Genomic DNA, 22826 nt, shown 5'->3' with positions numbered 1-22826 from the left:
TAAGTAAGCAGTTTATGAACAGCTTCCTTTACCTAATCTCAGCCAAAGCCTAATTAGTGTCCTGGAGCTATGCCATCTCCCAATAGTGTCCCCACCCCTTCCGATATTCCTTACGAGACAGCTCGATCCAACTCCACGTCCCGTTGTGCCTCTCTGTGTCCGGTGACTCTGTATCGTTTGTCTCAGTGACCAGGGCTCCTTCTGCCTCTCTGTGGGAATCTCACTGTGTGTCCATGTGGGTCGTGGTACCTAGTTATGGCAAGTTTCATGTGGGTAAAATAACACTATTATTATTTTTGACTTATGAATGGGGACCGTGTTCTTGAACAAGATTTTCCAGGATTTGCTTTTAACTGGGACATGCACCGCCACGACTGGAGTCTGTCTTTGACCAGCTTCTTTCCCTCTTTCCAATATTTTCACTTCCACCTAGGAGGACTGCTCCGAGGTGGGGTCCCTGGAATCGCTAACCTTCAGAGAGGTGATCCATGGTCTTGATGCAGGTGGTTCCTACCAGGAGTTCTACCTTTTTAAAACCACCCCAGAGCTCCTGAGCTGGGAGGGCCCACAGCCCTACCCATTTTGTGCAAGGAAACAAGCGGAGAAAGACTCGGGTGACAGTAGTACCTAAAATTTCCATCTTGGCCTGGCGCAGTGGCTCACGCCTGTATCCCTGCACTTTGGGAGGCAGAGGTGGGTGGATCACGAGGTCAGGAGTTCCAGACCAGCCTGGCCAACATGGTGAAACTCCGTCTCTACTAAAAATACAAAAATTAGCCGGGTGTGGTGGAGCATGCCTGTAATCCCAGCTACTCAGGAGGCTGAGGCAGGAGAATTGCTTAGGAGGCGGAGGTTGCAGTGAGCTGAGATCGCGCCACTGCACTCCAACCTGGGTGACAGAGTGAGAGTCCGTCTCGGGGGGGCGGCGGGTGTGTGTGGGGGAATTCCATCTGCTAACTACATAAGCCTGAACCTTTGAAGGGCTTCAATCTCATTTGGTTGATGATTAGATCTTCTGTTTCTTGACCTCTGCCGCCTCATCTTTCCCACATGTTGATATTGCCTTTTATTATGGGACAACCTAGGGTGGGGGTGTCCAATTTTTTGGGTTCTCTGGGCCACACTGGAAGAATTGTCTTGGGCCGTACATAAAATACACTAACACTAATCATACACTAACACTAATGATAGCTGATGAGCTAAAAAAAAAAATCGCAAAAAAAAAAATCTCCTGATGTTTTAAGAAAGCTTACAAATTTGTGTTGGGTCACATGCAGCCCATGGGCCTCAGGTTGGACAAGCTTGACTTAGGGGATTCCAAGAGGATGAGTCGCTTACTCTTGTTTTGATTGTGGTACACTCAGTGGGTGTAGGAACCTCTCTTGGTTGTTTGGTGGCCTTTCTCTTAAGGAGAGGGGCGCGTGGAGGAGGAAGGAATATGGGTGTGGTTTCTGTAAATAATAACTTGAAGTAGACAAATGGTCTCCTCAACTTCAGGCAGGGCAAGGAACTTTTTTTTTTTTTTTGAGACAGGATCTTGCTTTGTGCAAGCTGTGACCCAGGCTGGAGTGCAGTGACACATATCATAGCTTGCTGCAGCCTCCAACTCCTGGGCCGAAGCAATCCTCCTGCCTCAGGCTCCCGAGTAGCTGGGGCTCCAGGTGTGTGTCACATGCTGGGATAATAAAAAAAGATTTTTTTTTGTAGAGATAGGGCTCTCTATGTTGTTGCTCAGGCTGGTCTTGAACTCCTGGGCTCAAGTGTTCCTCCCGCTTCGGCCACCCAAAGTTCTGGGATTACAGATGTGAGTCCTGCTTCCTTACATTTTTCTCCCCCTACATTTTCAAAATGTAGGTGGCAGGGAAATAGGAAGTGATGCGTTCCCATTGATGACTTGAGTAGGTGTTCATTTCTGATTTCCCTGATGGAAGGCAAGGAGCTAGTAGACCTCTGTTTTACTCTGAGGACACTTAAGCTGAGACTGGTTGAGTAAGTTGCCTGGACTCACACAGCAATCAAGTGTCAGAGCAGGCTCCAAAGCTGGGCAGACTGTGTCCCCAGCCTCTTTGGAGCTGCTGTACTGAGCTGCTTCCACTTCAGGTGCTTGTCGGAAACGCATGGAGAAGGCACTCCCTGTTCTGGAAGGCTAGAGTTTCTCAAGGGAAGTTCTTAAAGTACCTGCAGTTGGAGATGATGCATGTGTAACAACTATTAGTGTGCTTTAGGGCAGCTGTTCTCAAAGCATAGCGCTCAGAGCAGCAGCATCAGCATCACTTGGGAGATTGTAAGAGATGCAGATTCTCCAGCATCCACTTTGGACTGATTCAGTAAAACTGGAAACACTGGGTGTGTGGGTGGGGGTGGTGAGGTTTCAAGTGCTCCAGGTGATCCTGATTTGAGGCGCTTACTGCTTCCAGCTACTCCTCTCATTGGAGTATTATTACAGTATTATGCTTTTCTTTATTTTTAATTGTTAAAATTTCTTTATTTCTTTTTTTTGAGACGGAGTCTTTCTCTGTCGCTCAGCTCTGTCACCCAGGCTGGAGTGCAGTGGTGCAATCTCTGCTCACTGCAACCTCCGCCTCCTGGGTTCAAGTGATTCTCCTGCCCCAGTCTCCCAAGTAGCTGGGACTATAGGCGTGCACCCTCACACCCAGCTAATTTTTGTATTTTTAGTAGAGATGGGGTTTCGCCATGTTGGCCAGGCTGGTCTTGAACTCCTGACCTCAGGTGATCCGCCCGCCTCGGCCTCCAAAAATGCTGGGATTACAGGCATGAGCCACTGTGCCTGGGCCAGTTTGAGGGATTTTAAAGTCTGAGGCCTCATAGTGAGAAAATAATAATCATCATCATCTGAGGAATGTGGAGTCCTTTTAAATTATCAGGCCCAGAGAGACATTAAAATGACACAGCAGTCACCTTGTACTTCCCACCCCCTTGAGCTATTTACTTATCAGTTGAAAGTACTTCATATTGCCACATAGCTACAGATTAACCTGACAGTGCCCCAAGGACACTGTAATCTACAGCTCAGGAGTTTGAGCTCCAGCGATCTGCCTGCCTCAGCCTCCCAAAGTGCTGGGATTACAGGCGTGAACCACCACACTGGGCCTGTAGTAAATTCTTGAATTATATTTTGTGCCTTAGCCTCCTGCTTTTAGGTCAGTATTTGTGTACCCTTCCCACTGCCAGTGGAAAGCTGAAATGAGCCCATCCAGGAAGTGGCTGCCTGGAGACAGGGCCCACCTTGTAGGGAAAAACTGCTTTTTCATCTTCTTGTTGGGTGTTTGCTTTTCTTCTCAAATATCATCTGCTTTCTGAACTTGTGAACTGGCAGCTGCCTACCTAAGTGATGCCAATAACTAGCTTACTGACTTTTATACAAAGTATGTTTCTGGGATTTTGGTGTATTTATAGCATAATTTGGACTTGGGGTCTAAAAGGAGTCATGCATTATGGCTGTTGGCAATTGTGGATTTTTAAAGGTAGTATTTTCACCTATTTCTTTCTTTCCTTTTTTTTTTTTTTTTTTTGAGACAGAATTTTAGCTCTGTTGCCAGGCTGGCAGTGGTGTGATCTGTGCTCACTGTAACCTCTGCCTCCCGGGTTCAAGCCATTCTCCTGCCTTAGCCTCCCGAGTAGCTGGGATTACAGATGCATGCCAACATGCTCAGCTGATTTTTGTATTTTTATAAGAGACAGGGTTTCACCATGTTGGCCAGGCTGGTCTTGAACTCCTGACCTCAGGTGATCCACCCACCTTGGTCTCCCAAAGTGCTGGGATTGCACACATGAGCTACCGTGCCTGGCCGCTTTCTGTAGGAAATTTGAAACTATAGAAAAAGAAGTAAGGAATAGAATGTTTTATTTCTGTTGGCCAGGTATATTTGCTGATATTTTGGTTGTTTCTGTCTTCCTCACAAACCTCTTTATGCTTATTTTTGTGTTTTTTTCTTTCTTTCTTTCTTTTTTTTTTTTTTTTGAGACGTGGTCTCACTCTTGCTCAGGCTGGAGTTAAGTGGTGTGATGATGGCTCATTGCAGCTTTGGCCTCCCAGGCCCAAGTGATCCTCCCACCTCAGACTCCTGAGTAGCTACAGGTGTGTGTCATGGCCCCGGGCCAATTTTTGTATTTTTTTTTTTTTTTTGTAGAGACAGGGCTTTGCCATGTTGCCCGGGCTGGTCTTGAACTCCTGGGCTCAAGTGATCTGCCTGCCTCAGCCTCCCAAAGTGTTGAGATTATAGGCATGAACCACTGCACTCAGCCTTAATTTAATTTTTTATGGCATTAAATAATCTTGAAAACATGGTATTTAATGGTTGAATTTATGTAGTTTTTCACTATGGTTGAACACAGTGCATTTGTAATAACAATGTAATGGATATCCATGCTTTTGGTATATCTTTCCTTTTTCTGTATTCTTAGAAGTAGAATGACTGGTAAAGGCCTGTTTTCCAACAGAATTGGGCCAGTTTGCCTGCTTAGTAGTAGTTCGTATACTTATTTCATTGTTAACTTTGAATACTGAATTAATTAATTAATTAATTTTGAGATGGAGTCTTGCTCTGTCACCCAGGCTGGAGTGCAGTAGGGGGCGATCAAGGCTCACTGCAACCTCTACCTGCCGGGTTCAAGCGGTTCTCCTGTCTCAGCCTCCTAAGTAGCTGAGATTACAGGTGTGCACCACCATGCCCAGCTAATTTTTGTATTTTTAGTAGAGGTGGGGTTTTGCCATGTTAGCCAGGCTGGTCTTGAACTCCTGACCTCAGGTGATTTACCTGCCTTGGTCTCCCAAAGTGCTGGGATTACAGGCATGAGCCATGGCGCCTGGCCCAAATACTGAATTTAAAAAAGCTTCCAAGTTGATAGGTTAAAAATAGTATCAATCAGTTTCAGTTTGAATTTATTTGATTGATAATTATAATTGAACTTTGACAAGGTCTGTTGACCATTTGTTTATTTGTATGTCTTTGAATTATTAAGTTTTTTACATTTTTTTCTATGAGGCATTTATATTTTTGAAATAACTTGTAGTAGTGCTTACAATATTTTTCTAGATTTTCACTTCTCAGTTTTTTTCAGAAGTTTTAAATTTATATATCATTAATTGATCTTTTCTTTTTGGTTGTTGCTGTTGCTTCAGCTCTTTTTTAAAAATAGAGATGAGGTCTCACTATGTTGCCCAGGTGGGTCTCAAACTCCTGGGCTTAAGCCATCCTTCCACCTAGGCCTCCTAAAATGTTGGGATGGAAATTTGTTTGGGTAGATTGAGGGACTGAAGTGGGAGGATCAGCTATTTTTTCCTATTTCAGGTGGAATTGCAGGTGTGAGCCATCTTCTCATTCACCTCTTCCACTCTGTTGACCAGGCCTGGAGTGCAGTGGCGTGAACACGGCTCAACTGCGGTCTCAACTTCCCAGGCTCAAGTGATCCTCCCAGCTCAGTCTCCCAAGGAGCTGAGCTACAGGTGCATGCCACCATGCCCAGCTAATTTTTAAATTGTTTTTCAGTCTCCATATCCTTTTTTTTTTAATTTGGAGACAAGGTCTGGCTGCACTGCCCAGGCTGGAGTTCAGAGACATGATTTCAGCTCACTGCAACCTCCTCTTCCCAGGCTCAAGCCATCCTCCCATCTCAGTCTCCTGAGTAGCTGGGACTACAGGTGTGCACCACTACGCCTGGCTAATTTTTGTGTGTGTATATATATATATATATATATATATATATATATATATTTTTTTTTAATAGAGCTGGGGTTTCACCATGTTGCCCAGGCTGGTCTCAAACTTGTAAACTCAAGTGATCTGCCTGCCTCGGCCTCCCAAAGTGCTGAGATTACAGGCATGAGCCACCATGCTCCACCTCTGTATCCATTTTCTTTTTTTTTCTGAGGCAGAGTCTTGCTCTGTTGCCCAGGCTGGAGTGCAGTGGTGTGATCTCAGCTCACTGCAACCTCCGCCTCCAGGGTTCAAGTGAGTCTCCTGCCTCAGACTCCCAAGTAGCTGGGATTACAAGCGCCCACCACCATGCCCGGCTAATTTTTGTGTTTTTAGTAGAGACAGGGTTTCACCATGTTGACCAGGCTGGTCTCGAACTCTTGACCTCAGGTGATCCACCTGCCTCGGCCTCCCAAAGTGCTGGGATTACAGGCGTGAGCCACTGTGCCTGGCCTTCCATTTTCTTTTAGCTATTGTTTCATTTCTAACAATAAAGGCAGCTAGAATTTCTTTTGGTATTTGATATGAGATAGTCCCCATTTTTTCCCCAAACAGCTCGTTTCCCCCATTATCATTTATTGAATAATTCCTCCTCTTTACCATTAGTGGAAATAAGTGGCATAGCCTATGAACTGTTGCCAGCTGGGCACAAGATGGGCCAATCCCTGAGACTCTCCTAGGAATTGTCCTGCTGCCCCCTGGTGCCCGGCAGGCACTTTGCATTCCTCTGCCCACACCTGATCCAGAGGTGATCTGGGGTGAGCAGCAGGGTGGAGGCTAACAACGAAGGACTTTTCCCTAAATATGGGCATTGAGAGGGATCGCCAGACGCATCTGGCCCACAGAGAGTGGTTAAATCCTTGCTCCCCTGTTGCTGGCCATATCTCAGTGGGTGAAGTGTCATCTTGCAAAGCCTGTGCTGCTGTGGAAACTGCCACTGGTAACCAGATAGACTCTCTGGAGACCTGCCCTAGAATGCTGATGACATGACTATAGAAGCAAACGCAAGTGACTGAGGGCAGGGGATGGCTTAGAGAGGATGGGTGTGTGAGGCCCTCAGTCAATGCATAAAATGTTTAATTTTATATTTTCTTTTTCTATAATAAAAAAAATATTTTTCATGTAAAGATGAGGTCTCACTATGTTGCCCAGGCTGGTCTCAAAATCCTGGGCTCAAGCAGTCCTCCTGCCTTGGTTTTCCCAAGCGTTGGGATTACAGGAATGAGCCACTATTCCTGGCCATTTAATTTTGTGTTGTGTGTGTGTGTGTGTGTGTGTGTTTTGAGACAGGGTCTTGCTCTGTTGCCCAGGTGGGAGTGCGGTGGTGCAATCATGGCTCAATGTAGCCTCAAATTCCTAGGCTTAAGTGATCCTTCCACCTCAGCCTCCCAAGTAGCTGAGCTACAGGTGCACGCCACCACACCTAGCTAAAGTGTTTTTTTTTTTTTTTGACGGAGTCTCACTCTGTCACCCAGGCTGGAGTGCAGTGGTGTGATCTCGGCTCACTGCAACCTCTGCCTCCTGGGTTCAAGTGATTCTCCTGCCTCAGCCTCCCAAGTAGCTGGGACTAAAGGTGCCCGCCACCACGCCCAACTAATTTTTTTGTGTGTTTTTAGTAGAGATGGGGTTTCAGTATGTTGGTCAGGCTGGTCTTGAACTCCTGACCTTGTGATCTGCCCTCCTTGGCCTCCCAAAGTGCTGGGATTACAAGCATGAGCCACCGCATCTGGACACCTAGCTAATTTTTTTTGGGGTGGGGGACGGAGTCTTGCTCTGTTGCCCAGTCTGGAGTATGGTGGTGGTGTGATCTTGGGTCAGTACAATCTCTGCCTCCTGGGTTCAAGTGATTCTCCTGTCTCAGCCTCCCGAGTAGCTGGGACTACAAGCGCGTGCCACCATGTCCAGCTAATTTTTGTATTTTCAGTAGAGACGGGATTTCATCATGTTGACCAGAATGGTCTTGATCTTCTGACCTCGTAATCTACCCACCTCGGCCTCCCAAAGTGCTGGGATTACAGGGGTGAGCCACTGTGCCTGGCCGGTAATTTTTATTAATACATTTTTGGTAGAGACCAGGTCTCGCTGTGTTGCCCAGGTTGGTCTTAAACTCTTGGCTTCAAGTGATTCTCCCGCCTTGGCCTCCCAAAGTGCTGATATTGCAGGTATGAGTCACTGTGGCTGGCCAAATAGTAAATTTCTGCGTCTGCAGAATCAGTCTCTTGGGGTTAAGATGGCATCCTGAAATCTGCATTTTTTAAAGCATATTTCCTGGGTGATTCAGATGCTGAGATTTGGGAGCCACGTTTCTCAGGTCTTTCTCAGTCCTTGGTGTCCAGTTCTACTTGATTGGTGTCTGGGAGGCCAAGGTTACTGCCTTGATCCTCTGCGGTTTAGATTATTCATTTAGCAAACATTTGAGTGCCTTATTTTTATTTTATTTTATTTTTTGTTTTTAATTTTTTAATTTTTGAGACAGTTTCACTCTTGTTGCCCAAGTTGGAGTGCAGTGGCGCGATCTCGGCTCATTGCAACCTCCACCTCCTGAGTTCAAGCGATTCTCCTGCCTCAGCCTCCCAAATAGCTGGGACTACAGGTGTGTGCCACCATGCTCGGCTAATTTTTTGTACTTTTAGGAGAGATGGGGTTTCAACATGTTGTCCAGGCTGGTCTTGAACTCCTGACCTCAGGTGATCCACCCACCTGGGCCACCCAAAGTGCTGGGATTACAGGTGTGAGCCACCATGCCCAGCCTGGACTATATTTTCTACCCCAACCTTGTGGTCGGAGGTGACCATGAAACTGAGACCTGGCCAATAGGAAGTGGTTGCAAAAGGTGTCTTGCTTCCACGCCTGGAACACAAAAACCAGCCCCATGCAACGCCTCTCCAGCTGAGTAAAGAGGCCTCCTGGAGAGGAGGAGGACTGAGAGGAGGCCAAGCCGCAAGATGGTGAAAGTCCAGCTAGGAGTAAATGTATGGTGTTGTTCCCCACCCTAGATGGCCCAAAGGGGACTACAGCATGAGAATAGGCATGGTCTTGATTTCTTTTTTTCTTTTTTGAGATGGAGTCTATCTCTGTCTCGCAGGCTAGAGTGCAGTGGCACGATCTCGGCTCACTGCAACCTCTGCCTCCCGGGTTCAAGCGATTCTCTTACCTTAGCCTCCTCCCAAGTATCTGGGATTACAGGAGCTCGAAACCACGCCCGGATAAATTTTTTTTTTTTTTTTTTTTTTTTTTTGTATTTTTAGTAGAGAAGGGGTTTTGCTGTGTTGGCCAGGTTGGTCTCCAACTCCTGACTTCATGTGATCCACCTGCCTTGGCCAGTGATTTTGAATTAAGCCATTGAGAATCAGGGCTTGTTTTCTTCAACAGCTAGCATTATTTGCACGATACAATGGCTGCCTCCCTCATTGTGTGAGCTCTTTGAGAACAGGAATGGTACTTTATTGTAATGGATTTGAACCTGGCAAGAAAGAAGGCACCCTGCCTTCTTTCCTGGTGGCATGTGCCTGTAATCCCAGCTACTTGGGAGACTGAGCAGGAGAATCGCTTTAACCCAGGAGGTGGAGGCTGCAGTGAGCCAAGATTGCACCACTGCACTCCAGCCTGGGCTACAGAATGAGACTCTGTCTCAAAAAAAAAAAAGAAAGCAAAACGTAGTCCAGGCTGGGTGCGGTGGCTTATGCCTGTAATCCCAGCACTTTGGGAGGCCGAGGCAGGTGGATCACAAGGTCAGGAGTTCAAGACCAGCCTGGCCAACATAATGAAACCCCGTCTCTACTAAAAATACAAAAATTAGCTGGGCCTGGTGGCATGCACCTGTAGTCCCAGCTACTTGAGAGGCTGAGGCAGGAGAATCGCTTGAACCCGGGAGGCGTAGGTTGCAGTGAGCCAAGATCATGCCACTGCACTCCAGCCTGGGCAACAGAGCGAGACTCCATCTCAAAAAAACATAGTCCGTGTGTCCAGCAGTCCCTGCTGCAGGAGTTCATCCTGACCCCGTGTCGGGCGTGCTGGAGTTGAAGTACAGAAAAGCTGTGTCAGGGTGGGGATTTTGTTTTTGTTTTTTGAGATGGAGTCTCTGTCGCACAGGCTGGAGTGCAATGGCACGATCTCGGCTCACTACAACCTCCACCTCCCGGGATCAAGCGATTCTCCTGCCTCAGCCTCCCAAGTAGCTGGGATTACAGGGGTGCACCACCAGGCCTGGCTAATTTTTTTTTTTTTTTAAATTTTGGTAGAGATGGGGTTTTGCCATGTTGGCCAAGGTGGGGATCTTTGGGGAGGGGTTGACCTTCCTGTTGGAGCTTGGATGGAGAAGGTGGGGAGTCATCCCTGGCAGGGGATGAGATGTCCAGGTCACAGGACTGCAGATGGAGGAAGTGTTGCCTGAGACGTGTGGCGAATGACCACCCCTCAGTCGCTATGTCGTCCCTGCCAGTCGGTAGTGTTTGTTACACCCAAGGTTGCCCTCCCCTCTTTCATCCCAGCAGACGTTCAGACTTTGCTTCTCCCACTTCCAGCCCCTTACTCATGAGTACTTACAGCCCTTCTGTGGCCGGCGACTTAGCTCCTTGTTCCATTTCTGGATTCCATGACCACTTCCGTGCTGGTGTGTTTCAGGCCTAGTCCCCGTCTGCTCTTTTCTCTGCGCTAGCTCCTCTCTTCCCCTTTTCCTTAGTGTCATAGAGTTAGTGGGTTGAAAGGAAGAGATCTTCTAGCCCACACTCAGTACAGGAATCCCTTCCAGATACTGGGCAATGGGGAAATACATTATGTGACTCTCATGACTTTAGATTCGAATGCCACAATTATGTTGTATTGAGCCACAGTTTTCTTTCCATGCAGTTTCTACTTGTGTTGACCTACTTCTAAGAAAAACATTACAAAATTTAATGAAGCAAAGAATGATCTGTGAATCAAGCAGCTCCTAGAACCAAAATAGGTTCAGAGCCACTCTCCTTTGTTTTTTTGTCAACACGCGGAGCAAGTTGGCTACCTCCTTTCATATGCTCGCCTCATAGTATTCAAAGACAGCTATCGTGGCCACATTAAATCTTTGTTTCTTTGTTTGAGACAGGGTGTCACTCTGTCACCCAGGCTGGATTGCAGTGGTGCAATCTCAGTTCACTGCAACTTTCACCTCCTGGGCTCAAGCCATCCTTCCACCTCAGCCTCCCGAGTAGCTGGGACCACAGATGTGTGCCAGCACGCCCAGCTAATTTTTTATGTTTTTTGTAGAGATGAAGTTTTGCCATGTTGCCCTGGCTGGTATTGAACTCCTGGGCTCAAGTGATCCTCCCACCCTAGCCTCCCAAAGTGCTGGGATTACAGGCATGTGCCATGGTGCCTGGACAGGAGTTTATTTTTGACCCTGTTAAGTTTGAGATGCCTGCTACACATTCAAGTGGAGATGTTGAATAGGCATGCAATTGGTCATGAGTTTGGGGCTCATGGAGAAGTTTATCTTACTATTATTTCTTTAGATGGAGTTTCACTGTGTTGCCCAGGCTGGTGTGCAGTGGTGTGATCTTGGCTCACTGCAACCGCCACCTTCTGGTTCAAGCAATTCTCGTGCCTCAGCCTCCCGAGTAGCTGGGATTACAGGCACGCGCCACCACACCCAGCTAATACTTGTATTTTAGTAGAGATGGAGTTTCATCATGTTGGCCAGTATGGTCAGGAAGTTTATCTTAATTTGGGCATCATCAGTGATACATGCAGTTGAGCTATGTTGGACACATGGCCAATTGACCTCACAGTCCGCAGGGCTTGTCCCCATGTAACTGCTCTTCTATCCCTATGCAAATTCATTTTGTAGATGCCAAAGTTTAGCAGCTCATTGTTGCTGTTGAAAGTTCTTGGAACACTTTTGTAGTCTGAATGCTAGAAAGGATGGGTCCTAGGAATGTCCTCTAGGTTGTGGCAGATCCACTAATCAACACTGTGATCGCTAGATTAACTTGGCCACAAGTGTCAAGAGAGGTCGTGTCATATGGAGGTCTGCTTTATGGAAGTCAAGAGGTATTGGAGTATTGGATCACCTGGGCACTTCCTTCTTTTTTTTTTTTGAGACAGGATCTTGCCTTGCCAGCCAGCCTTGGAGTGCAGTGGTGCAATCATAGCTTATTGGAGCCTTGACCTCCCAGGCTCAAGTGATCCTACTGCTTCAGCCCCCCAAGTAGCTGGGACTACAGGTGCGGGCCACCACAGCTGGCTAATTTTTCTAATTTTTTGTAGAGGTGGGGTTTTGCCATGTTGCCCAGACTAATCTCGAACTCTTGAGCTCAAGTGATCCACCTGCCTTGGCCTCCCAAAGTGCTGGGATGACAGGTGTGAACCGTCATGCCCAGCCTGGGCAGTCATTCAGAAACCCTACCAAGAAAAGGGTTAAAGTCATTTGGCATGGTTTCCTCTTTTTTTTTTTTTGGGGACAGGGTCTTGCTCTGTTGCCCAGGCCGAAGTGCAGTGGCGCAACCTCAGCTTACTACAACCTCTGCCTCCCGGGGTTCAAGCGGTTCTCCTGCCTCAGCCTCCTGAGTAGCTGGGATTATAGGTGCATGCCACCACACCCGGCTAATTTTTGTATTTGTATTTTTTATTTTTATTTATTTTTTTGAGATGGAGTTTTGCTCTTTTTGCCCAGGCTGGAGTGCAATGGCGTGATGTCACTGTGCCTGGCCTCACGATTTCCTCTTTTTTTTTTTTTTTTTGAGACAGAGTTTCGCTCTTATTGCCCAGGCTGGAGTGCAATGGCACGATCTTGGCTCACTGCAACCTCTGCCTCCCGGGTTCAAGTGATTCTTCTGCCTCAGCCTCCCCAGTAGCTGGGATTATAGGCATGTGGCACTATGCCTAGCTAATTTTTGTATCTTCAGTAGAGATAGGGTTTCACCATGTTGGCCATGCTAGTCTCAAACGCCTGACCTCAGGTGATCCACCTGCCTCAGCCTCCCAAAGTGCTGGGATTACAGGCGTGAGACACCACACCCGGCCATGATTCCTCTTAACACAGGCTGGCTCTTGGTGCTGCTTTTCATGAATAATACTCTCAAATTGCTCCCTTCAAATGATTGTTGATGTGCATTATTTCTGTTAACCTTACTAGCTCTATTTTTTCTAAATTCTTTTTAGATTACATAGCAGTTTCTTAGCCCTCACCATGATTGGATCACCTGGACAGCCATAAAAATACGGATGTCTGTTCCCCTTATAGGCCAATTGGAAAAATAATTTCTGGGGGTGGGATCCACGCATCTACCTATCTATCTATCTATCTATCTATCTATATTTTTTTGAGACAGAGTTTCGCTCTTGTTGCCAAGGCTGGAGTGGAATGGTGTGCTCTTGGCTCACTGCAACCTCTGCCTCCTGGGTTCAAGCAGTTCTCCTGCCTTAGCCTCCCAAGTAGCTGGGATTATAGGCATGCGCTACCACACCTGGCTAATTTTGTATTTTTGGTAGAGACGGGGTTTCTCCGTGTTGGTCAGGCTGGTCTCGAACTCTTGACCTCAGGTGATCCATCCGCCTTGGCCTCCCAAAATGCTGGGATTACAGGTGTGAGCCACTGCGCCCCCGCACATCAATATTTTAAAAAGGTTCTCTACGTTTCTAATGGGCACTGAAGCCCAAGAACCACTGATCAACTGCTCGCCAAAGTCAAAAATATTTCTGTGCGTATTTCCATTTTTCTGGCCAAGGGTTCACCGCCCCTTTTTCAGGTTCCTCTCAAAGGACTTGTCTGATCTCAAAGCATGAGAACCATTACCACAACAGGACTTACTCCCCTCTGTGGGTGCTCAGCCAGTGGCTGAGGGAGAAGGGGGATTGCTCTGTGCCAGGGATGTTGTTAGAGATTCCGAGTTCTTCGATTTTTATAGTAACCCCTTGTTGAGGGTGGCTCTGCTCTTGTGTTACATACAGGTGAAGGAAACTGAAGCTGGAGAGGCCAGGTAGCATAATGAGGGTCACCCAGGCAGGACATGATGGAGTTGGGAACTGAGTCAAGTCTGACAAATTCCAAAGCATGAGCTGCAGCCTCTGCGTCACTATGTTTATTTTCTCACCCTGGGTCAGAGATTAATTGAGCTCATGAGAGTACTTGACAGGAAATCTCACACTTGTGAATTCAGAGCTCGTGAGCATAAAATTGCTCTTCTAATCACTTGCTTTTATTTGCTAATCTTTATAGGTGCATTTTATTGGTCAGGATGTGATTGAGATTATGTAATAAAACCAACTGACTGCTTCTTTTAACTTCTGCTATTGAAGTAATCCCTCAGATTACTGTCTTGCGAGAGGGAGAGTGCATACAGTCCAACAGTGTGTACTCTTCCTCTCTGAAGACAGTAGAAAGGTATCCATTCTGTTTTAAATAGTAGCAGGGAGATTTATCAATGGCTTAACATGGTAGGCTGGGCCTGGAGAGCTCTCAACGTAACAGAGCCCAAATGTGGCATTTACTTGAATTCTAAGTTGATTAAGCGACACAATTTGTTCAACTATGAAACAATATATTCTTAATAGATTTTACCTATTATTGTATATGTAAGTTCCTAGTACATATTAGGCTGTAGATAAACGGGATGATGAGGGTTCTTGCTAAATTTATCCCCCACCCTTTTTTTTTTGAGTCAGAGTCTTGCTCTTGAGCAACCTCCACCTCCTGCGTTCAAGCAGTTCTCCTGCCTCAGCCTCCCGAGTAGCTGGAATTACAGGCTTGTGCCACGACACCTGGCTAATTTTTGTATTTTTAGTAGAGATGGGATTTTGCCATGTTGGCCAGGCTGGTCTTGAACTCCTGACCTCAGGTGATCCGCCCACCTCAGCCTCCCAAAGTGCTGGGATTACAGGCATGAGCCGCTGCGTCCAGCCTAAATTTACCCGTTTATGATGACTTAAGTCTTTGAGTCTTATTTAAGTCTTGACTCATTTGTGACTTTTTAACTAAATTGTTAGCTCTATTAAGGCAGAAACCAGTATCTTCAGTGTCTTAATCTCTCAGTGTCTGGTTGAACATCTTGCACTTAATATGCTTAATTAATGTTTAGAAGCTGTTACTTTAGTCTTAATCTCAATTTCTTGAATTTAGAGTTGCTGACACCTGTGTCTTAGGTAGGAACAAGTGAGAAGCTAGTTATTGTGATAGCCTCAGACGAGCCAGAAGACTCATGATCTTATACATATTAGCTGTGTGTGACCTTAGGCAAGACACATGACCACTCTGGGCTTCAGTATCCTATTCTACTATTTAGAAAAATTAAGCCTACTCATGGCATGTTTTAAGAACTATATTTTAAAAATACATTATAAAATATTTGTTTATTTATTTATTAATTTGTGAGGCAGAGTCTCACTCCGTTGCCCAGGCTGGAGTGCAGTGGTGCGATTTCGGCTCACTGCAACCTCCGCCTCCCGGGTTCAAGCGATTCTTGTGCCTTAGCCTCCCAAGTAGCTGGGACTATAGGTGCATGCCACCACGCCTGGCTAATTTTTTGTAGTTTTAGTAGAGATGGGGTTTCACTGTGTTAGCCAGGATGGTCTTGATCTCCTAACTTTGTGATCTGCCAGCCTTGGCCTCCCAAAGTGCTGAGATTACAGGTGTGAGCCACCTCATCTGGCCTATTTATTTATTTATGAGGTCTTGCTGTGTTGCCCAGGCTAGAGTGTAGTGGCTATTCACAGGCACACTACATCCTCAAATTTGTGGCCTTAAGAGGTCCTCCTGCCTGATCCTCCCAAGTATCTGGGACTGCCTCCAAGAGGTGTATTTTAAGGATAAAATTTTTTTTGAGACGAAGTCTTGCCCTGCCGCCCAGGCTGGAGTGCAATGGCATGATCTTGGCTCACTGCAACTTCCACCTCCTGGGTTCAAACGATTCTCCTGTCTCAGCCTCCCGAGTAGCTGGGATTACAGGTGCCTGCCACCATGCCCAGTTAATTTTTGTATTTTTAGTAGAGACGGGGTTTCACCATGTTGGCCAGGCTGTTCTTGAACTCCTGACCTCGTGATCCGCCCACCTTAGCCTCCCAAAGTGCTGGGATTAGAGGCGTGAGCCACCACGCCTGGCCAGTTCTCTTTTTTTGGAGACAGAGTTTTGCTCTGTTGCCCAGGCTGGAGTGCAGTGGCACGATCTTGGCTCACTGCAACCTTCTGGCTTCGAGTGATTCTCATGCCTCAGCCTCCCAGGTAGCTGAGACTATAGGCATGTGCTACCATACCGGGCTAATTTTTTGTATTTTATTAGAGATGGGTTTCACCATGTTGCCCAGGCTGGTTTCAAACTCCTGAGCTCAGCCAGTCTGCCCACCTTGGCCTCCCAAAGTGCTAGGGTTACAGGCGTGAGCCATCGTGCCCAGCCAATAAAACAATAAAGTTCTATACACTTATTTTTCTTTTCATTTTTTTTTTTTGAGACAGAGTTTCACTCTTGTTGCCCAGGCTAGAGTGCAATGGCAGGGACTCAGCTCACTGCAACCTCTGCCTCTGGGTTCAAGCAATTCTCCTGCCTCGGCCTCCTGAGTAGCTGGGATTACAGGCATGTGCCACCACACCTGGCTAATTTTTGTATTTTTAGTAGACATGGGGTTTCACCATGTTGGCCAGGCTGGTCTCGAACTCCTGACCTCAGGCGATCCACCTGCCTCAGCCTCCCAAAGTGCTGGGATTACAGGCGTGAGCCTCCGTGCCCAGCCTTATATACTTATTTTTCTCCCTCACCTCCAATCAAGCAGGGAAAGTTAATATGGAAGTAGGTCAGTGTATAATGTCCCATCTCTGGTGAATGGAGAAGTCACCTGTTTGTAAGTCCCCCCAGAAATGAAGATCTGTTAAAAAAACACCTGTTTGTAAGTCCCCCCAGAAATGAAGATCTATTAAAAAAACAAAAGAAAGGCCACAAAGGGAAATTTAATTCATACTCGGAAGTGGGCCACTATCTGTGGAAGTACTTGGAAAATTATAAGGTGTATTACATCTCTAAGAAGTTTTCCTGGGCTGGGCACTGTGGCTCATGCCTGTAATCTCAGCACTTTGGGAGGCCGAGGCAGGCGGATCACCTGAGGTCAGGAGTTCGAGACCAGCCTGGCCAACATAGTGGAACCCCGACTTTACTAAAAATACAAAAATTAGCTGAGTGTGGTGGTGGGCGCCCATAATCCCAGCTTCTGGGGAGGCTGAGACAGGGGAATCGCTTGAACCTGGGAGGCGGAGGTTGCAGTAAGCCAAGATTGTGCCACTGCACTCCAGCCTGGGTGACAGAGTGACGAAAAAAAAAAAAGTTTTTCTGGAAAGCAGTTTCACAGCAGAGCAACAAGGCTGAAATTGCCCCAGTCAGCCTTGCTGGCTGACTTCCCTTTTTCCGTTAATAGCACCACTGCACCCAGTAACTAAGGCTTGCGTGCTCAGTTATCTGCATGTAAGGAAGAGTCTGGTCAGTGATAAAAGGTAGTTGATCAGCTGCCACATCTTGACTGGAGGCACGCAATGATTCCAGATTCCAACCCAGTCAATACACTGCAGGCTTCATCTTTAGAAGGCATAGCTCTGCTGCTTTCTGTTCTAGAACCTTTGGTGGCATCTTCTTTGGCACTTGATACTCTCCTTTTCCTGGTCCTAACTTAGCTTTCCTACATTCTCAGATATCCATTGTTCCTGGACAGTCAATATATGATGCCTTTCCCCTGATTACACCTCATATTTGCTGTCCTGTTCCCTTAGCTCATGCTATATACCCTGGCTAGAGTACCTACCTCTCAGCTCGGCTGCTAAAATTCTCCCTGAAAACCCGCCCATTAACCAACTTCTAGTCCATTATTCAGAGGATATGGAACTGCTATTTATTTATTTATTTGAGATGGAGTCCCGCTCTGTTGCCCAGGCTGGAGGGCAGTGGTGTGATCTCGGCTCATTGCAGCCTCTGCCTCCTGGGTTCAAGTGATTCTTCTGCCTCAGCCTCCGAAATAGCTGGGATTACAGGCACCCGCCACCTGCCCAGCTGATTGTTGTATTTTTAGTAAGAGATGGGGTTTCACCATGTTGGTCAGGTTGGCCTCGAACTCCTGTCCTCAAGTGATCCTCCCGCCTTAGCCTCCCAACGTGCTGGGATTACAGGTGTAAGCCACAACGCCTGGCCCCTATTTATTTATTTATTTATTTATTTAAGAGACTGAGTCTCACTCTGTTGCCCAGGCTGGAGTACAGTGGTGTGATCTCAGCTCATTGCAGCCTCTACCTCCTGGGCTCAAGTGATTCTCTAATCACAGCCTTTTGAGTAGCTAGGACTGCAGGCATGTGCCACCATATCTGCCTAACTTTTGTTTATTTTTTGTAGAGACGAGATCTCACTGTGTTATCCAGGCTGGTCTCAAACTCCTGGACTCAAATGATTCTCCTTCCTCAGCCTCTCATTCTGCTAGGAATACAGACGTGAGCCACCATGCCTGGCCTGGAACTACTATATATTTAGACATTATAATTATGTAGTGCTTCCTGTAGGCAGGGGGGCTATTCTAAGTACCTTACCAATAAATATTATTAAATATTAATAACAAACCTTTGGGGTAGGTACTATTATTTCCCACGGTCACACAGCCTTTGAGTGGCAGAGCCTAGGTTCAAACCAGGTAGGTAACTTAGCACAGAGTCCCTGCTCTCAGCTGCAGTGTCATGTACCTCTTGATTATAGGTGCTGGGAATACAGTGACCCCAGTCCCGCCATAAGGGGCTTATGTTCCAGTGGGAGTCAAACCATATACATTTTTGAGTCTCTGCTGTTTGCCAAGCACAGGGGGCAGGGGTGTCTGCTGAAAAGGCTGTGTCATCTGTGTAGCTGCTAGACACTTGTCAGTTCCATGTGGGCAGTGTCCTTGCCTGTATATGTCCCAAGTACCTGACCTAGTCCTGGCACAAAGTGGCTCAGTTGGCTGGGCAAGGTGGCTCATGCCTATAATCTCAGCACTTTGGGAGGCTGAGGCAGGTGGATAGCTTGAGCCTAGGAGTTTGTGAACAGCTTGTGCAACATGGCGAAACCCTGTCTCTACAAAAAATACAAAAATTAGCCAGTCATGGTGGTGCACAACTGTAGTACCAGCTACTCAGGAAGGCTGAGGTGGGAGGATCACCTGAACCCAGGAGGTTGTGGCTGCAGTGACACATGATTGCACCCCTGCACTCCAGCCTGGACAACACAGTGAGACGCTGTCTCAAAAAAAAAACAACCAAAAACTCAAACAAAACCAAAACAAACAAAACAAAAAACAAAAAACAAAAAGCCTGCCTCCCAGGTTCAAGTAATTCTCCTGCCTCAGCCTCCCCAGTAGCTGGGATTACAGGCATACATCACCACGCTCGGCTAGTTTTTTTGTATTTTTAATAGAGACGGGGTTTCTCTATGTTGGTCAGGCTGGTCTCGAACTCCCGACCTCAGGTGATTTGCCTGCCTCGGCCTCCCAAAGTGCTGGGATTACAGGCGTGAGCCACTGCACTGGGCGCCACTCTTTTTTTTTTTTGAGACAGAGTTTCGCTCTTGTTGCCCAGGCTGGAGTGCAATGACGAGATCTCGGGTCACGGCAACCTCTGCCTCCTGGGTTCAAGTGATTCTCCTGCCTCAGCCTCCCTAGTAGCTGGGATTACAGGCATGCACCACCACGCCCATAGAGACGGGGTTTCTCCATGTTGGCTAGGCTGGTCTTGAACTCCTGACCTCGGGTGATCCACCCGCCTCGGCCTCCCAAAGTGCTGGGATTAGAGGCGTGAGCCACTGTGCCCGGCCACCTCTCTTAATCTCTGCATTCTGCTGCCACTCAGCATGAGACGCTCTTCAGAAAAAATATCCTTCTGGCTGCAATATAAAGTTAGAGGAGGGCAGGAGTGGAGGGAATGAGTTAGGAGCTAGCTGCAGTCCTAGTTGCTTGGGAGACTGAGATGGGGGCATTGCTTGAGCCCAGGAGTTCAAGGCTGCAGTGAGGTATCATTGCACCACTGCACTCCAGCCTGGGAGACAGCAAGACCCTGTCTCAAAAAAAAAAAAACCCACAAAAAAGTTCAAGGTGGTTCTGGGATTAGCAGCATCAGCAGCAGCCTGTGTTTTAATCAGTCCTCCAAGTGATTCTGATGCATGCTGACGTTTGAGACCCACTGCCATAGGACCAGTTTTTAAACTTTTTTTTTTTTTTGAGTTGGAGTCTCGCTCTGTCACGCAGGCAGGAGTGCAGTGGTGCTATCTCGGCTCACTGCAACCTCCGCCTCCCAGGTTCAAGTGATTCTCCTGCCTCAGCCTCCCAAGTAGCTGGGACTACAGGTGCGTGCCACCACGCCAGGCTAATTTTTTGTATTTTTAGTAGAGACAGCATTTCACTGTGTTGGCCAGGATGGTCTTGATTCCTGACCTTGTGATCCACCTGCCTCGGGATCCCAAAGTGCTGGGATTACAGGCTTGAGCCACTGTGCCCAGCCAGTTTTTAAACATTTTGATCACGTTCTACAAGTTTTACATAGGTAATGACCAAGAGATATATTCTCTTTCTCTCTCTCACACGTACATATTTAACATACTTTAGGCTAGACACGGTGGCTCACACCTGTAATCCCAGCACTTTGGGAGGCCATGGTGGGCAGATCACAAGGTCAAGCGTTCGAGACCAGCCTGGCCAGCATGGTGAAACCCTGTCTCTACTAAAAATACAAAAATTAGCCAGGCATGATGGCATGCACCTGTAATCCCGGCTACTCAGGAAGCTGAGGCAGGAGAATTGTTTGAACCCGGGAGGCAGAGGTTGCAGTGAGTCGAGATTGTGCCACTGCAGTCCAGCCTGGGCAACAGAGCAAGACTCCGTCTCAAAAAAAAAAAAAAAAAGAAAAAAAAAGAAAAACACACTTTAATAAAAGTTTCAAGAAACAGTGTGCTGTCTTAGGAAACATGTGACACACTGGTATTTTCGATTCTGTTTCATTAAACAAAGTGCTTTGAGACCTGTCAGAACCCCTGCTCTTGAGCAAATCAAGAAGGTTGCTGTGCTGCAAGGGTGCACTTCCAAAGCCACCTTCAGTGGGACTTTCCTGTCTTTGAAGAAGCCTTTCACTTCCAGAGCTTGACCCAGGGAGTCCTTGTTTTTCTAAGTCTGGACCTGCTCCTTTATCACCCATATTATGGGCTGAATTATGTCCCCCCGAAGTTCGTATGTTGGAGTCCTGACCTCTAGTACTTCAGAATGTGATTGTATTTGAAGACAGGGAATTTTTTTTTTTTTTTTTTTTTTTAAGATGGAGTCTCTCTCTGTTGCCCAGGCTGGAGTGCAGTGGCTCTGTTGTCCAGGCTGGAGTACAGTGGTGCGATCTCAGCCCACTGCAACCTCCACCCCTCCCAGGTTCAAGCAATTCTCCTGCCTCAGCCTGCCGAGTAGCTGGGACTACCGATGTGTGCTACCACATCTGGGTAATTTTCGTATTTTTAGTAGAGATGGGGTTTTGCCATGTTGGCCAGGCTGGTCTCGAACTCCTGACCTCAGGTGATCTGCCCTCCTTGGCCTCCCAAAGTGCTGGGATTACAGGTGTGAGCCATAGTGCGTGGTCTGATTGTGATTTTTTTTATGGCAGCCTGAGCAGACTATATTACAGCCCACAAGCCTCACAAAGATATTGCCTGGAGTTAGTGCCACTGGTTGTCATTTTCCAGAGCTGCTTTGTAGGGCAGTAATTTGTCCTCTGTTAGACTGAACTCGCCAAGGAGTTTGACCCTCTAGTCCACCTGCTTATTATAGAACCACTCCCTCTTTTCCTCATATTTTTTGGGTTGAGTTCGGGTAAGATCACTAAAGTTCTTCAGATGTGGAACCAATCTTCCTAAACACTTCAGAATACTTTGCTTCCTTCTGAATTACTGCAGACAAGCAGTCTGGGAGGTCCAAGTCTGTATAATTATTGTTCTTAACATTCTGTCACTCATTATTGTTGGTGTTCGTTTCTCAATGCCAGATGGGGTGTGTCTTTGGCACAAGCCTGTCCAGTATAATCTGTTCTGTTCTTTCAGGCAGAATCACTCAGACTTATGCTCTCAACTTTCTCTCTCTCTCTTTTTTTTTTTTTGAGACAGAGTCTCTGTCGCCCAGGAGTGCAGTGGTGTGATCTTGGCTCACTGCAAACTCCACCTCCTGGGTTCAAGCGATTCTCCTGCCTCAGCCTCCCAAGTAGCTGGGGTTACAGGCGTGCACCACCACACCAAGCTAATTTTTGTATTTTTAGTAGAGATGGGGTTTCACCATGTTGCCACAGTGCCTGGCCTGAACTTTCTCTTTTACAGCTACATGCAAATTACCTGAACTATCTGGCTTTTGGGAAAACCCCATGCAAGTTCTTACCATCCAGTATTAAAAAAAAGAGATGGCTCTGTTCTCTTAGCAACTCAAAATCCTCTTCCTTCTCCCCCTTTAAAATATAATGTAGTCCTTGTTTTTCCTTAAAATAACTATTTTAAAGAGAAAATTAGTCCATTTGAAGAAGCCAAAATAGAATCTCTTCCCCTCTCCTTGTTGCTGTCTCTCTTGAGTGGATTTTGGTCATTTCTGCTAAGAGTTGCCCAGAAAATAGGCTGAAGTCTGTGGAAGGGAAATTCCACTAAGCTGCCTCATGTCCACAGTTCCTCGGGAGGAATTCCTTTCCTGTAAGGAGGAGGCACATTTTGTGAGAGTCCCTTCCAGGAAGGATGAGGTGCAGCAGGAAGGAATCCCACAGAGAGCCGTCTCACAGACACAGAAAAGGGAAGGAATTGCCTTTGACTTCTGGGAATTGGATTTTTTTTTTTTTTTTTTTTAATAGAAGGCAAAACAGAGTGAGCAAATGGCAGCTACTAGTGACTGACTATATCAGGTTTTGGAAAAGTGGGCAGTGAGGGTTTTGTTGATTGGATTGAACTCTGCTTGGCAAACCATAGATGACCCTGAGTAAGCCTTAGCCCTTTTTTTTTTTTTTTTTTTGAGATTGAGTCTCACTCTGTCACCCAGGCTGGAGTGCAGTGTCATGATCTTGGCGTACCGCAACCTCTGCCTCCTGGGTTCAAGTGATCCTCCTACCTCAGCCTCCTGAGTAGTTGGGATTACAGGCACCTGCCACCA

At 46.8% G+C, this 22826-nt stretch overlaps 1 protein-coding gene across 6 annotated transcripts in view; it reads left to right on the top strand.

The window, feature by feature from the left end:
• The window catches only part of ABCC4 (ATP binding cassette subfamily C member 4 (PEL blood group)), a 287310-nt gene that overhangs the window by 701 nt on the left and 263783 nt on the right, over positions 1-22826 (top strand). The gene's annotated exons all lie outside the window — the stretch shown is intronic.

The sequence above is a fragment of the Pongo abelii genome, chromosome 14 (genome assembly GCF_028885655.2).
Source record: "Pongo abelii isolate AG06213 chromosome 14, NHGRI_mPonAbe1-v2.0_pri, whole genome shotgun sequence".
NCBI classification, from domain to species: domain Eukaryota; kingdom Metazoa; phylum Chordata; class Mammalia; order Primates; family Hominidae; genus Pongo; species Pongo abelii.
Note: the sequence above shows the minus strand (reverse complement) of the source record. Positions and strands in the feature narration are given on the sequence as shown.